Source organism: Microtus pennsylvanicus, chromosome X, assembly GCF_037038515.1.
Source record: "Microtus pennsylvanicus isolate mMicPen1 chromosome X, mMicPen1.hap1, whole genome shotgun sequence".
NCBI classification, from domain to species: Eukaryota; Metazoa; Chordata; class Mammalia; order Rodentia; family Cricetidae; genus Microtus; species Microtus pennsylvanicus.
In genome coordinates, this window is record NC_134601.1 from 70610706 (window position 1) to 70627852 (window position 17147).

The following is a 17147-nucleotide window of genomic DNA, read 5'->3' on the forward strand; positions in this document are numbered from 1 at the left end:
TGCCTGGCTAATTTAGCTGTTTTAAGAGCAGAAATTGAACAATTTAATTTTATTTTTGCCCATACTAGTTTGCCCATACTATTGTATAAACTGGCTGATCTGAACTAAGGAAAAGACAGTTACAGTAGTGAAAGTGAGGACTTTTTACTTGTGAAGAGGAAAGGACGTTACATAGAAGCTCATTCAAGACATATATAAGAAATCAAATCAAAAGACTTAGTGTATTGTGATGAGCCATACTGTTTACCAATTTAAAAGGCTATGAAATCACCAAAGAGATGGCCTCTAACCAATGTAAAAAGAGGCAATATGACCACAAAAACAGTAATGTGGATGTAAATCAAGGACAGATTATCTTTGAGAAGCATAACTGTGAATTTTGTGTCATCAAGTTTGCATTAGTCTATTACTTCAGGATTAAGAAACATTGCTTTTCCGAGTCGCCACCAAGATGGCCGAAGTGAAGCAGCAGAAGAAGCGGACTTTCTGCAAGTTCACCTACCGTGGCGTGGACCTGGACCAGCTGCTGGACATGTCCTATGAGCAGCTGATACAGCTCTACAGCGCCCGGCAGAGGCGTTGCCTCAACCGCAGCCCGCGGCAGAAGCAGCACTCGCTGCTCAAGCGCCTGAGAAAGGCTAAGAAAAAGGTCCCACCCATGGAGAAGCCCAAGGTGGTGAAGACCTACCTGCAGGACGTGATCATCCTGCCCAAGATGGTGGGGATCATGGTGGGCGTGTACAACAGCAAGACCTTCAACCATGTGGAGATCAAGCGTGAGATGATTGGCCACTACCTGGGCGAGTTTTCCATTACCTACAAGTCTATGAAACACAGCCGGCCTGGCATTGGTGCCATCAACTCCTCACGCTTCATACCCCTCAAGTAGCTGTGGCCAATAAAAACTCATGTCCAGTCAAAAAAAGAAAGAAAGAAAGAAAGAAAGAAAGAAAGAAAGAAAGAAAGAAAGAAAAACATTAAAGTACAAATTTAGTTTTACTTGTATTTATTAGGCTGACACCCCCCCCCCCTTTTTTTTTTTGGTTTTTCGAGACAGGGTTTCTCTGTGGTTTTGGAGCCTGTCCTGGAACTAGCTCTTGTAGACCAGGCTGGACTCGAACTCACATAGATCCGCCTGCCTCTACCTTCCCGCTTTTTATATCATGTCACTAAGACTTGTTTGGCAATTTAAGTGTCTAAAATGATTGTTGTGTGGGGGAGGATAAAGTTTCAATTAATTTATTAACATACACACAAAAAAACTTTGAGTCCACAATATTGTATAGTGTATCAAATTTATTATCTTTGCTAAGTTTTGTGGTCAAAGAATTGTTTTATGCTAGCAAAGTGTCCCTTATGTACATTGACAGTTTCTTTATCCTTATAATTCATTTCCTCACTTTTCCTTATTATGTGAAATTTTCTGGAGAGATAAAAACAAGCATTAATTGAACCCAGATAAGATATTGAGAATAGACAAGCATAACAATTTCACAATTTCCAGCTGAGGGAATCAGTGAATTTAATGGAATTATTAGAGCTGTATTGGTGTAAAGACCATCCCAGCATGGGTAAAGAGTCACTAAAGCTTCTTCTGTCAAGCTCCTTGTATAATTTGCAGGCAAGCTAATCAGGTTGGAGAGTATCTTCTCCTTAGCAATAGTTATTCTTTACATAACATTGGGCAAAGTCGTTGTGAATCATGAAAGTTTTATGAAATTCCAGAAACAGACATTTTGATTTCTTCCTGAGGCTCACTCCAGGAAGGATTTTTTCAAAGCAGAGAAATCACTCTACAACAGTCTCCTTCTTTGAGTTGATTTTCTAAGGACATACATAATTACTTATCTTTTATCCATTTCTGTCTGCTCTACTTCACTTGTGAATGCATTAATAAAATACACTATAATAAGTTTGCTATTTTCACATGCAGGCTAATTTCACCCAATTAATGAACTCTGAGGTATCATTAACGATCTTTGTGTATGTTAATATATATAATGACCTGTAAGAAGTATTCTTACTTTATAGAAAGAGGGGTTTAGAAAATTCAAAGAAGCACCAAGAGGTTTAAAGCCTCTTCCTTCTTTCTATTGCATTTTAAGGGAAAACATTCATTTGAGACATATTGTGATTCTATCAGTTCTGGATAGGATTGGAGATTCTAAAATCTCTATGGAATTCTCAGTTGATTCTATTGTTGCTCATAAAAACACTCTGAACAGCAAGAGGACTTACTAGCTATGAGATTCATAATAGAAATTATACATTCAAATTTAAAACCAATTAATTTTAGCATCAAGGCATGTATGACTTCCAGAACTATGTTGCAAAGAAGAAAATTTCAGCCCATCTTGATAAAAAATGCAAGTATAAATGTTTCCAAGTTTTTTATACTTTTCTATCATATTTTAATTCAGATTATTGTGAATGATTCACTAATTCACAAAATAAAAAAAATCATACATTTGTTTAGTATATACAACATATTATTCACAGACCAAATCTGATTTTACACACTATAAATAGAATCTGATCTTGTTTGAAGTGCTTACAGAACAAAAAATGATACCATATTTTTTATATTTTTCTTTTTATCAAAAGTAGTTTGTTAAGCAATATATCCTGTTTATGATTTGTCCTCCTTCTCCTTCCAGTTCTGTCCCACCTCCTCTCACATCTAGATCCATTCCCTTTCTTTTTCTCAATAGAAAACAGTCATTTAAGGGACAAAAATTAAATTATATATATATGATAAAAGCAAGGACATGTGATAGGACAAAATAAAACAAAAAATCATTATTGTTCTTAGTCATTCTTACAGCTGTAAAATGAAATCATCAGAAAGTTTTTATTTACATTTTCCTTATGATTTATAATTTTGAACAATTCTTAAATGTTTCTTAATCATTTGAGCTTTCTCTTTTAAGAATTATTTATTTATACATATACCTCATTTTTTAAAATTCAGTAAATTTAAATTTAGTAAAACCCTTTTACCATTCTGTATTTTGCACAAATAATGGTATTCTTTCGCATGCAGAAGATTTTCAGTTTCATAAACTCCCATTTATTAATTGTTGATATTAGTGCCTGCACTATCAATGTTCTATTTAAGAAGATATCTTCTGTGCTGGTGCACTCAAGGCTGTTTCTCAGTTTTGTTTTGTTTTCTTCTGCCAGATTCAGTGTGTCTGGTTTTGAGTTGAAGTTTTGGTTCACTTGGTCTTGAGTTTTGTGTATCATGATAGATCTATTTTTCATGTTTGTATGTTCTACATACAGTCATCAAGTTCAACTAGCATCATTTGCTATAGATGGTTGCTTTTTTACAGTGTGTATTTCTAGCTTCATTATAAATTATTAGAAATGCGTAGGTGTGTGGATTTATATTTTTAACTTGTAATGTAATCTATTTGTTGAGCCTGTTTGCCATTTATGAAGCATCATGTTAGTTTGCATATTGTCTTTTAATATGATTTGGAGAACTAGGGTATATAATAAAATATTTCTTTTCACTGATTGTGAAGCATTATTTCTTATTGCACCTGAAAAAGTGTTTTCCTCTACCCAACTGTTAACAAGTAAATTTCCAGTAATTTGACAACAAACAAATATAATTTAAAACACATCTCAGTCATATAATTAACATTCAAATTAAGCATATTGCCAAATAGTATTAAGACACCAATGTGGAACCTTGGAAAAATTGACTCCTTGTCATTCTACAGTATGTTCTTCTTCCCCTCTCTCTTCTCTGTCTCTCTTCCTGTATGTGTGTGTGCTTTACTATGATCACGCAAGTAAATTAAAAAAAAATGAATCAGTTCTTTCTCTCACCAGGACTGAAATGATAACTAAATCAAAAGGATACTAAAAGAAATAACCTTTACTACTTTTCTCATTTAAAGTTGCCTATTTAAGATGCAATTAAGAAGAGTTCAGGAACTTGAGTTTCATTGGGGACTTACAGTAACCAGTAGAACAAATCAAGCATTTCTGAGCATTATTAATACAATAATACAATCACTTAAAGGATGGTGAACATGATACATTTTATAATTTAGGAAAAGATGCTAGTTTAAATTCTATACTAAGGCTCACTGAAGTTTTATGACCTTGAACATTTTGGAAGGGTATTTTCATGATTGATTTCAGTTGTACTAAATATTATTTAGCTGTCATTGAAGAGCTCATATATTTAATCTGATATTTTAATTACATTCTCCAAATTTAAAATGTGCTTTTATTTTCAATAGTCCTTAATTTGAATTTCTTATGCTTATGAGGAAAAATATTTGTGTAGCCAAATGCACTATTTACAAATATTTATCTGGCAGTATAGTGGCAAAGATAAAAGATTTCAAAAGGTGTAGAGAAAGCTTTGCATGTGTTCCATATGTTCAGTGAAAAACAAAGTCTACTCTTGATTTAAGAATTTATAAAATACATCAGTCTCTTGGACTAATTTGTTTCTACCTAACTGTTCCCTGTTCTCTTAACCTCGAGTGTTTTGAAAGACAGAGAGTAAGATGCCTCACTGTTTTTGATATAGAATTGTCTTCCTTCCTGGAAAGATCGCAGTCAGATGGGAAGGGGAGATAGGCTTTTAATCAGTCCTAAATTCAAACATAAACAGTGGGATCCATCTGACAAGGGAAAAAAAGAGAAATATTCAGAAATAGAAGTTGCTGCAACAGTTCTGATATGCAAATATCCATTTCTTTCTAAATAAACAGCAAAGTAAAGTGTTAATTACTCATGTTATTTGCTTAGCTTCAAATGTATATATTTGAAAATTATTAATTTTCCATATTGTTATATAATAATCCATCATATTTCCAGTATCAAAATTATATAATAGTGTAATAAAAACTTCTAGGGTAAACTGAAGGTTTTGAATATATTATGAGGATAAATTTACTGTTAGTGTTAAAGGTCAACTTTTCCTGTAGTGAATTTTTAAAAAGACACAATTGTGCATGTGCATGGCAGAAATGTAAGATGTTTTTGTTCTTAGTGAATTAAAGAAAGTAAATAATGGAGATTAATTATGGTCTCTGCAATTTCTTTCCTTTGTGATCACAGCTACCCATTCCCTATACCGTTTTATGTTTGTTCTTTTTGTTGATTTGTTTGTTGGCTTTGTTAAAACTGAAAATAGGTCTTAACACATACTAGTCACAGATTCCCCTTGTTCAACTCTTTCCAGCTCCCTCACAACCTTCCCTCAAAGATACATTCCTCCTCCATTTCTTTTCATAAAGTACCAGACATCCAAGAGGCAACAACGAAACAGGACAAAGCAAGATACAAAAAGACAAGGCAAAAGGCCTCGTATCAAGGATAGACAAGAAAGCCCTATATAAAGAGTCTCAAGAACAGGCCAAATGACTCTTTACTACTGACAGGAGTCCAACAAAGATACCAAGCCAACAGCCACAACATATATGCAGCGGACCTGGTGTAGACCCATGCATGCTACTAAAGTGTGTATGAGCCCATATGATTCCTATTAGTTGAATCAGTTCTCTATGTTCTCCTGGCATCCTCTATCCCCTCTGACTACTATAATTTTATCCCCTCTTCCATGGAATTCTGGTGTGGTACAATTCTGTTTTCTGTCAATTATGTTTTAAATAAATGCTGCTTGGTCAGTAGCCAAGCATGAAATATAGGTGGGACAACCAGACAGGAAGTAGAGGTGGAGCAAGGAGAACAGGAATGTTCTGGAAAGAAGGAAGTTCTTCCTGCAGTCCTTCCCAGACCACAAAAGTAGCAGGATGTGATCTACCCCACTGAAAAAGGTACTGAGCCATGTGGCTAAAATAGATAAAAAATAATGGGTTAAAATACATTATAAGAGCTAATATAAAGCATGAGCTAATGGGTCAATCAGTTTATAACCAAAGACTCTCTGTGTCTTTGGGACTTACCTGCTGTGGGAACTGGGCAGGACAGAAATCCCAACAAAGCAGGCTCCTCATGTTTCAGAATGGCATCCACGTGGACAACTATATCCACATAAACCCTGGCAGAGCTTGGGAAGTAATTCTAGACAGAAAAGAATAGAGTAAGGGATGGCTTCTTGGTAGAAGCAATTTCTCAGGTCTGCTCTACTTGCTAGAGGCAAGCACTTTCATATAAGATAGGCTTCCTGGCTCAGCATTAGCTGCAAAACCTTGCAGCACCTTTAAGAGGTCCTGCCATGAAACACTTACATAGTGTTGATGAAAAGCTAACCACATGCTTTTTGGTTTTCAACTATAGCAGGAAAAAGTCCATGATGTTTAAAATGCCAGCTTTCTGGGCCATACTGCCAGGGAAAACTCTAACTCAAGCTCTGACTATGGAGCATTTGAGTGTGGTTTGTGAGCACACTGCTGCAGCTTGCTTGCAGGCAGGGATCTGGAAATGCCATAGAGTTGTGGTAATAAACATGAGTACAGCCAATACCTCTGTCATAAGGCTGGAATCACAGAAAACTAAGGAATGGGCTGGATCCAGCCATCAAAGCCACGGCTTTAATCCTACCCATATTTCTTGGTAAATTAAAGACTCATGTAGTCAGAAAAAAAGAGGTATACAGTAAAGATAGATTCAAAAATAAACCTCTAAATGGTTTACTGTGTGTTAAGAAATATTTGCAAGTTTGGGAGAGTAACAAAAAAGCTTAAAGTCCTTAAAAAAAAAGAAAGAAACAGAGGAGTTGGGTGTGTTATTACACATCTTTCATCCCAACACTTGGGAGGCAGAGGTAGATGGACTTCTGTGAGTTCAAGGTGTGGTGGCACATGCCTTTAATCGCAGCACTTGGGAGGCAGAGGCAGGTGGATCTCTGTGAGTACAAAGACAGCCTGGTCTACAAAGAGAGTTCATGAACAACCAAAGATATACAGAGAACCTGTCTCAAAAAGTAAAAGTAAAAATAAAATAAATAGAGGTTAAAATAAAGCCACATAAAGATGGAAAACACACAGAGAATCTTGATACTGTGTATTATTATGTTCTCCTTGAATTGTTTGAATGCTAAGGAAGGAGCAAGAGCTGCTAAAAAGATATTTGCTTATAAATGCTGCTGAATTAATCCAAGATGGGTATTTTGAAAATACCTTGACTTCAAAATTGAAATCAAATGTATGTTACTTTGGAGAAGAGATTTTACTTTTGTTTCCACAGGAAATGGGAGCCTGTGTATTCATTCTGAGTTAAGAAAAGTCAGGTTTGATCAATGAAGTCTACCTGAGAAATCTCTGGTGGGAACAGATGGCCCAGATGTCTGAGTTCTACATCCAGAACAGGTTCAAGACTGCTACCTGAGATGATAAAGACTCAGAGGATACTCCAGTCAGGACTTGATCATAATTCTAAATTTTCTTTAGGTCCTCATAAGATAATCAGTGCCCCCAACAAGCAGGAAGTAGCCTGGAAAATTACACCCACATTCTCCAAAAATTGACTATGGGTATTTTCCTTTGTTTAAAAAAATAAAGAGGGGAAAGTGGTGTGGTACAATTCTGTATTCTGTCAAATATGTTCTAAATAAATGCTGATTGGTAAGTAACCAGGCATGAAGTATAGGCAGGAAAAGAAGACAGGAAATAGAGGCAGGGCAAGGAGAACAGGAGTATTCTGGGAAGAAGGAAGCTCTTCCTGCAGTTCTGTCCAGACCACAGAGGAAGCAATATGTGACCTGCCCTGCTGAAAAAGGTACGAAGTCATGTGGCTAACAGAAATAAGAATAATGGGTTAATATATGTTATAAGAGCTAATACAAAGCCTGAGATAATGGGCAAAACAGTTTATAATCTAATATAGACTCTCTGTGTGATTTTCTTTGGGACTTACTGTCTGTGGGAACTGGGCAGGACAAAAACCCCAACAAAGTAGGCCCTCATGTTTCAGAATTCTCCAAGCTTTTGAGATGAAGGTCTCTATGGAGACCTCCAGTTTAGACTCTCTTGACATTATGCCTGGCTGAAGGTCTCTGTTCCTGTTCCCATTTGCTTACCATGGAGGCCTCTTTCATGAGGAATGTACAAGGCACCAATCTATGAATATAACAGAATATCATTAAAATCATTTTTTTTTAATTTTTCCCCAGTCATGTTTAGTACAACCCTCAGTGCTGAAGCTATCTAGTCTGCTGTTCTTGGTCATTCAGGCAGTGTTGGGCATTGGCTCCCTATAATGAAGTATGCTCAAGTTAAACCAGACATTGGTTGACCACAGGTTCTGTTCTGCCCCAGCACATCTTGCAGACAGGACAGCTTTGAAGTTCAAGTTTTTGTGGCTGGTTTGGTGTAAAAGTTTCTTTTCCAGTAATACCATTTTGGAGTATATATCTAAAGGATGCTGAATTGTACCACAAGAATATGTGCTCATCTGTATTCATAGCAGCATTGTTTGTCATAGCCAGAAACTGGAAACAACCTAAATGCCCCTTGATTGAAGAATGAATAAGGAAAATGTGGTACGTTTACACAATGGAGTACTACAAAGCAGAAAAAAATGACATCTTGAATTTTGCATGAAAATGGATGGAACTATAAAACATTATTTTGAGTGAGGTAACCCAGATACAGAAAGACAATTATCACATGAAATCAATCATACGTGATTTTTAAACTTAAAGCAAAGAAAATCAGCCTACAAACCACAATCATAGATAACTTAGACAACAATGAGGACACTAAGAGAGACTTATATAGATCTAATATACATGGGAAGTAGAAAAAGACAAGATCTCCTGAATAAATTAGGAGCATGGGTCCTTGGGGGGGGGATTTGAAAGAGGAAGGAGGGAGGCAGGGAAGGGAGCAGAAAAAAATGAAGAGCTCAATAAAAGTCAATACAAAATAAATAAATAAATAAATAAATAAATAGTTGCAGATTACTATCCTTCCTGGTGAAAGAAAACCAGTGTATAGAAAACTTGTAGATCAGTTATGTTTTAAAATAGAAACAAAGTTATCTGCAAAGAAATTGCCTCTAACATAATTTTAATGCATATTTAAATAAAATAAATAATAAATGTTCATGAAAAAATTGAAACAATAGCAGATAAGGGCAAAATCTTAAAAGATACAAATGGAAAAGATCATTTTGAAGGGAAATGTTGATAAAGCCTATAAAAATAAAATTAAACTACCTATTTTTTATAGTCCAGGTAGAATGTTGTATTTAACCTACATTTATATTTGATAGACATTCAACTTTGAATAATTTAAATGCATGTTTGAAAAAGATTTAACATTTTGAATTTATAAGAAATTACTTTCCCTTTGCAGAATTTCTTTTATAAATCTATTTTATGTAATAATTTAGTTATCATATGTTAGTAATCATGTTAGAAAATTAACTTTTTTATATAAATTAAAGCAGCATACTAATTTGTTTAATATAATTTTCAATTGTATTGAGTGCATATTTAATACTGTCAGATCCTTTGTTTTTGAGTATTAATAGATAAAACATGATCATGTTTAAAATAAAAAAATATGGATAGTTATGAAACCATTAAAAAGAAATGTCATGCAAATTGTCAATATGTTGAAATTATGATGAAATAGTATACCAAATTTAAGATGCAATTCCCCTCCAAGCCACCTAGCTCTAATTATACATTGGTCATCAAAAGAAGCATAGTTTTCCCATCCAAGTACTACCCAACTCTAACCCTGCTAAGCTTTCTAGATCAGGCAAGATCCAGGTGTGTTCAGGGATAGGGCAGAACAGAATATGAGGAAATGGGCTAGAAAGAAAAGAGATATCTTGATTGAGGGAGCCATTAAAAGTCTATCAGGAAGCATAGCACTAGGGAAATCCCCAGGAATCCCAAGGAATGACACAAGCTAAGACTTAGCAACATTGGAGAAGACACCTAAATTGGCCTTCTCCTGTAATCAGACTGATATCTGATGATTGTCATCATAAAACCTTCAACCAGCAACTGATGAAAGCAGAAACAGTATCTACCTACAGTGAAGCACTAGGGGAAAACAGCCCAAGGGAAGGAAGGACAATAATATGAGCAAAGGGATTAAGAAAATGATAGTGATATCCACAGAAACAGCTGAACTGAGCTGGTGAAAGCTCACTGACGCTGGACTGATAGCGGGTGAACCTGCATAGGAACGAATTAGGACCACTGAATATGGGGGGCAGTTGTGAGGATTAGACAGTCTCTGAGGCCACTGAGAGTGGAACCAGGATTTATCCTTAGTGCTTAAACTGGCATCTAGATGCATATTCTGTTTGGAGAGATACCTTGCTCAGCCAAGATACAGGGAGCAGGCTTGGCCTTGCCTCGAAGTAAAGTTGTTGACTCCCCATGGAAAGTCTTAACCTTTCTAAGGAGTGGATGGGGAAGTGGGGTGAGGGAAAAATACAGGAAGTGGGAGGAGGGGAGGGAGTGGGAATGGGGATGGCTATGTAAAATGAGAGAAGATTGTATTACAAAAAAATCTTAATTGATAAAAAAGAGAAGCATAGTTTTAAAAGCAGATGATCTCATATTTACCCACACTAGAGGAAGCAGTTAAATAAGTAGGAACTATTTGAATTTTTTCAGTCTCTGGTAGAAATGTAGGCTTGTGAAAGGCTCAACTCCTCCTATTGGCGCATATGTTAAGGTATCATTTTATAAACATATTTAAGAATGTAATGATTTATTCAGAGTCTTAGCATATGTGTTGTTTTAAAAGAGAAAACATGTTCTCCTTTTAAGTGATGCCACTAAATGCACAGTTGAGTCTACTTTCTGTTCTTTGGCTCACCAACATATTCAGTTGCAACAGTGATGCACACAGAAGGAAAATCTTCAAAACACAAGACAGAAGGATTTTTCTTGAAAATGCTATCACTGTCTAATTTACAACTTATTTTCAAACTTCTATAGAATCATTGTGAAAACAGAGGTTGGGTCATAGTGTGGTAATTATCAAAGCTGTTTAATTTATTTCAATTCACTTCCAGATGTTCTAATTGGCTGTGAATACAGAAAAATGATTAGCCTCCATATTGTTTCATCTCTTTAACTTCCTAAAACCTCACCTTGAGCACAGCGAATGAGAATGAAGTAATCATTTATTTGCAAATTTGATAGACAATTTTAACAATGCTTAATTTTCCTTCCTTTAATTTTAGAGGGTGTGAATGCATTTGTAGTATTATTAAAAGTTCTGAGTGTCTACATTGTTTATAAGTAAGTTTCTGTAAACTGCACTTGGGAACATATTCATGATCATTTTTACTTTTTTTGTTTTTTGTTTTTTTTAATTAATTTATTTATTTTTATTGAAAAAAATTCATCCTCTGCTCACCTTACTAGACCTGGATGGAGGTGGGTGGTCCTTGGACTTCCCACTGGGCAGGGAACCATGATGGCCCTATGGGCTGACAAGGGAGAGGAACTTGATTGGGGGAGGGGGAGGGAAATGGGAGGAGGTGACGGGGAAGAGACAGAAATCTTTAATAAATAAATAAACGAAAAAAAATTCATCCTCCTTCCTGCCACCCATTTCCCTCCCCCTCCTCCAACTCCTCTCTCCTCCCCCCATTCCTCTCCCCCACCCCCTTACTCTTTTCTTATACTGAAAAATGCAAGATTGAGAAATAATTAGCATTTTCTAGTTTAAAATTGTCTTTACATGTACAAAGGCTTAAAAGTATGTGATAAACTTAAATATCATATTCAGTCTACTCTCTCTAGCCACTGCTAGTGTAAATTTAGAATTGGTATACTGAGGACAATTCTTTAATTGCAACCTGAGTGTCTGTATGTCAGAAAAGGTGTAGGTGTGCAATGAGAACATTTCTCAGAGAGATTTATTCTAATTTTGCCATTTCAGGTTTCAGTGCTATATGCAAAAGTAAGGATATCAAAAAGGACTTGAAAATGATTTATTGTAAAACACAGTCTTTGACTACTTTACTTGATAGCAGCACTAGAAAAACTGACATGACTTTATGAGATGAATATGAAATTGGAGGCAAACAAGCCTTTGAGTTTTCAAAGGTCCCTTCATCAGGTACCACCTTTATCTTGCACAAAAGAGTTTTCTTGTATGGAAACTCCAAAGAAAGTGGTCTCAAATAAATAGTATTTATTGTAAGTATGCTGGAGTCTCAGTCAAAAATTCTCTATAATGTGCTTTGATTGTAAATTAAAGAACTACTTATTTGGTTTTTTGCCTTAGAGGGTAGTTGGGTTCAGATTAGAAATGACCTATTAGTTTACTAAATGGAAGATTCTATAAGTAAAGGCAGTATTTAGAAATTTAATAGATCTTGGAAGTATCCTTTTATCCCCTAATATAGAGAACTGTAGCTGCGTTCCTCGGGCCCTCATCACATTACATAGTAGCTCAAGTTTTTGGAGAAAAAAGAACTTTCAGCCATAGAGACAGGCATATTGACTCTTATTTAAAAAAAATACTATTTTCTTACACATTTATTTGGAAACCAAATGAGACTATATATATATATATATATATATATATATATATATATATATATATATATATATAATCTCAACATGGTTTTTTATTACGACTTTATCAACAGAAACTAGCTATAATTATGTCACATGATAAGCATTATTTTTCATTATTAATTCTTGCAAGTGAGTTTCATTTCTGAATGAAAGAATACTTTTCCTTCAGTATGTCTCTCTGTCTTTTAATGATTTGGACAGAAAAGAAGACAAAGTAGATCCTTCACTTCGTTGGTTAGAGTTACCCCTAGATATTTTATGCTATTTGTGGCTATCATGAAAGGTGATGCTTCTCTGATTTCCTTCTCTGCTTACTTATCCTTTGTGTATAGGAGGGCAACTGATTTTTTGGAATTGATCTTGTATCCTGCCACAATACTAAAGGTGTTTATCAGCTGTAGGAGTTCTTTGGTGGAGTTTTTTTGGGGGGTTGCTTATGTACACTATCATATCATCTGCAAATAATGGAAGTTTAACTTCTTCCTTTCCAATTCGAATCCCGTTGATCCCCTTATGTTGTCTTATTGCTATTGCTAGAACTTCCAGCACTATATTGGAGAAATATGGAGAGAGTGGACAGCCTTGTTGTATTCCTGATTTTAGTGGGATGGCTTTGAGTTTCTCTCCTTTTAATTTGATGTTAGCTGTCGGCTTGCTATAAATAACTTTTATTATAGTTAGGTATGACCCTTGTATCCATAATCTCTCTAAGACCTTTATCATAAAGGGATGTTGAATTTTGTCAAATGCTTTTTCAGCATCTAATGAAATAATAATATGTTTTTTTCCTTCAGATTATTTATATGATGGATTACATTGATAGATTTTTGTATGTTGAACCAGCCCTGCATCTCTGGGATGAAGCCTACTTGATCATAATGGATAATTTTTCCAATGTGTTCTTGGTTTCGGTTTTCCAGTATTTTATTGAGGATTTTCACATCGATGTTCATGAGTGAGATTGGCCTGTAATTCTCTTTCTTGGTTGAGTCTTAGTGTGGTTTTGGTACCAGGGTAACTGTAGGTTCATAAAAGGAATTTGGCATTGACTTTTCTGTTTCTATATTGTGAAATACATTAAAGAGTATAGGTATTAGGTCTTCTTGGAAGTTCTGGTAGAATTCTACATTGAAACCGTCTGGACCTGGGCTTTTTTTGGAAGGGAGGTTTTTTTATATGAAATTCTAATTCTTCGCAACTAACAGATCTATTTAGATTGTTCACCTGGTCCTGGTCTAACTTTGGTATATGGTACTTATTTAAAAAAAAGTGTCCATTTCTTTAACATTTTCCAATTTTGTGGTATACAGGCTTTTGTAGTAAGATCTAATGATTCTCTGAATTTCCTGTGTCTGTGGTTGTGTCCCCCTTTTCATTTCTGATCTTGTTAATTTGCGTGTTCTCTCCCCTCTGTTTGATTAGTTTGGATAGGGGTTTATCAATCTTGTTGATTTTCTCCAAGAACCAGCTTTTTGTTTCCTTGATTCTTTGGATTGTTTTCTGTGTTTCTATTTTGTTGATTTCAGCCTTTATTTTGATTATTTCTAGACTTCTACTCCTCCTAGGTGAGTCTGCTTCTATTTTTTTCTAGAGCTTTCAAGTGAGCTGTTAATTCTCCAATGTGTGCTTTCTCTGTTTTCTTTAAGTGGGCACTTAGTGCTATGAACTCCCCTGTTAGCACTGCTTTCATATTGTCTCATAGGTTTGAATACGTTGAGTCTTTAGTTTCATTGAATTTAAGAACGACTTTAATTTCTTTATTTCTTCCTTGATCCACGTGTGGTTCAGTAGTTTACTATCTAATTTCCATGAGTTTGTAGGATTTCTGGGTGTAGCATTGTTGTGGAATTCTAACTTTAATCCATGGTGATCTGATAAGACACATGTGATTACTAATATTCTTTGGAAACTGTGGAAGTTTGCTTTGTTATTGAGTATGTGGTCAATTTTGGAGAAGGTTCCATGAGCTGCAGAGAAGAAGGTATATTCTTTACTATTTGGGTGGAATGTTCTATAGATGTCTATTACCACTCTTCGGAATATACCCAAATATGCCCTACCATATGACAAAAGCATTTGTTCAACTATGTTCATAGCAGCATTATTTGTAATAGCCAGAACCTGGAAACAACCTAGATGCCCGTCAATGGAAGAATGGATGAAGAAAGTGTGGAATATATACATATTAGAGTACACTCAGTGGTAAAAAAAACAATGGCATCATGAATTTTGCATGCAAATGGATAGAAATAGAAAACACTATCCTGAGTGAGATAATCCAGACCCAAAAATATGAACATGGGATGTACTCACTTATAATTGGTTTCTAGCAATAAACAAAGGACATTGAGCCTATAATTTGTTATCCTAGAGAAGCTAAATAAGAAGGTGAACCCAAAGAAAAACATATAGTCATCTGCCTGGATATGAACCTTCTTTTGGCGATGGATGGACATAGAGACAGAGACCCACATTGGAGCACAAGACTGAGGTCCGAAGGTCTAAAAGCGGAGCAGAAGGAATGAGAACATGAGCAAGGAATTCAGGACTGCAAGGGGTGCACCCACCCACTGTGACAGTGTGGCTGATATATTTGGAGCTCACCAAGGCCAGCTAGACTGGGACTGAAAACCGGACTCTCTGAACATGGTGGACAATGAAGGCTGATGAGAAGCCAAGGACAATGGCACTAGGTTTTGATCCTAATACATGAACTGGCTTTGTGGGAGCCCAGCCTGTTTGGATACTCACCTTCCTGGACCTGGATGGAGGGGGGAGGACTTTGAACTTCCCACAGTGCAGGGAATCCGGAGTGCTCTTCAGACTGGAGAGGGAGGAGGAATGGAGTAGGGGGAGGGGGGAGGATTGGGAAGAGGGGGAGAGGAGTGGGGTGAGGAGGACAGGAGTGGGAGGAGGGGGAGAGATATGGGAGCGGGGAGGAGGCAGAAAATTTTTTCAACAAAATAAGTAAATAAATATTTTAAAAAGCCAAAGTATTCCTTGTGGACAGTAGAATGTCTATCTTATGAAGGCAACTCGGGAGGCAGAGACAGGCAGATCTCTGTGAGTTTGAGACCAGACTGGTCTACAAGAGCTAGTTCCAGGACAGGCTCCAAAACCACAGAGAAACCCTGTCTCAAAAAGACCAAAAAAAAAAAAAAAAGAAAGAAAGAAAGAAAGAAAGAAAGAAAGAAAGAAAGAAAGAAAGAAAGAAAATAATGAAATTAGAGCTGGCAGCTTTCTAAAGCATCTTTAATAGAAGACCTTATTTGCATTTATAACTGTAGTTCTGTTTATTCTATTATATGTTTCTTTTTTATTTTTATGTATTAATTTATTTTATTTTTTAAATTTATTTATTTATTAAAGATTTCTGTCTCTTCCATGCCACCGCATCCCATTTCCATCCCCCTCCTCCAATCAAGTCCCCCGCCCTCCCTAGCCCGAAGAGCAATCAGGGTTCCCTGCCCTGTGGGAAGTCCAGGGAACCCCCTCCTCCATCCAGGTCTAGTAAGGTGAGCATCCAAACTGCCTAGGCTCCTACAAAGCCAATACGTGCAGTAGGATCAGAAACCCATTGCCATTGTTCTTGAGTTCTCAGTAGTCCTCATTGCCCGCTATGTTCAGCAAGACCAGTTTAATCCCAGACTTTTTCAGACCCAGGAAAGCTGGCCTTGGTGAGTTCCCAATAGAACATCCCCATTGTTTCAGTGTGTGGGTGCACCCCTTGCGGTCCTGAGTTCCTTGCTCATGTTCTCTCTCCTTCTGCTCCTGATTTGAACCTTGAGATTTCTGTCCTGTGCTCCAATGTGGGTCTCTGTCTCTGTCTCCTTTCATTGCCTGATGAAGGTTAATATTCAGAAGGATGCCTATATGTTTTTCTTTTGGTTCTCCTTATTTAGCTTCTCTGGGGTCACTAATTATAGGCTCAATGTCCTTGGTTTATGGCTAGAAACCAAATATGAGTGAGTACATCCCATGTTCCTCTTTTTGGGTCTGGCTTACCTCACTCAGGATAGTGTTTTCTATTTCCATCCATTTGCATGTAAAATTCAAGAAGCCCTTTTTTTATTGCTGAGTAGTACTCTAATATGTATATATTCCATACTTTCTTCATCCATTCTTCCATTGAAGGGCATCTAGGTGGTTTCCAAGTTCTGGCTATTACAAACAATGCTGCTATGAACATAGTAGAGCATATACTTTTGTTGTATGATAAGGCCTCTCTTGGGTTTAATCCCAAGAGTGGTATTGCTGGGTCCAGAGGTAAGTTGATCCTGAATTTCCTGAGAAACTGCCACATTGCTTTCCAAAGTGGTTGCACAAGTTTGCATTCCCACCAGCAATGGATGAGTGTACCCCTTTCTCCAAAACCTCTCCAGCAAAGGCTATCATTGGTGTTTTTGATTTTAGCCATTCTGACAGGTGTAAGATGGTATCTTAAAGTTGTCTTGATTTGTACTTCCCTGATCGCTAAGGAAGTTGAGCATGACCTTAAGTGTCTTTTTGCCATTTGAACTTCTTCTGTTGAGAATTATCTGTTCAGCAAAGTGCCCCATTTTATAATTAGATTGATTAGCCTTTTACGGTCTAGTTTCTTGAGATCATTATATATTTTGGAGATCAGACCTTTTTTCAGTTGTGGGGTTGG

At 36.3% G+C, this 17147-nt stretch overlaps 1 pseudogene; it reads left to right on the top strand.

Annotated features, from left to right (window-relative positions):
- Window positions 1-451: 451 nt before the first annotated feature.
- LOC142841385 (small ribosomal subunit protein uS19 pseudogene) lies at window positions 452-951 on the top strand (annotated as a pseudogene).
- Window positions 952-17147: the final 16196 nt, after the last annotated feature.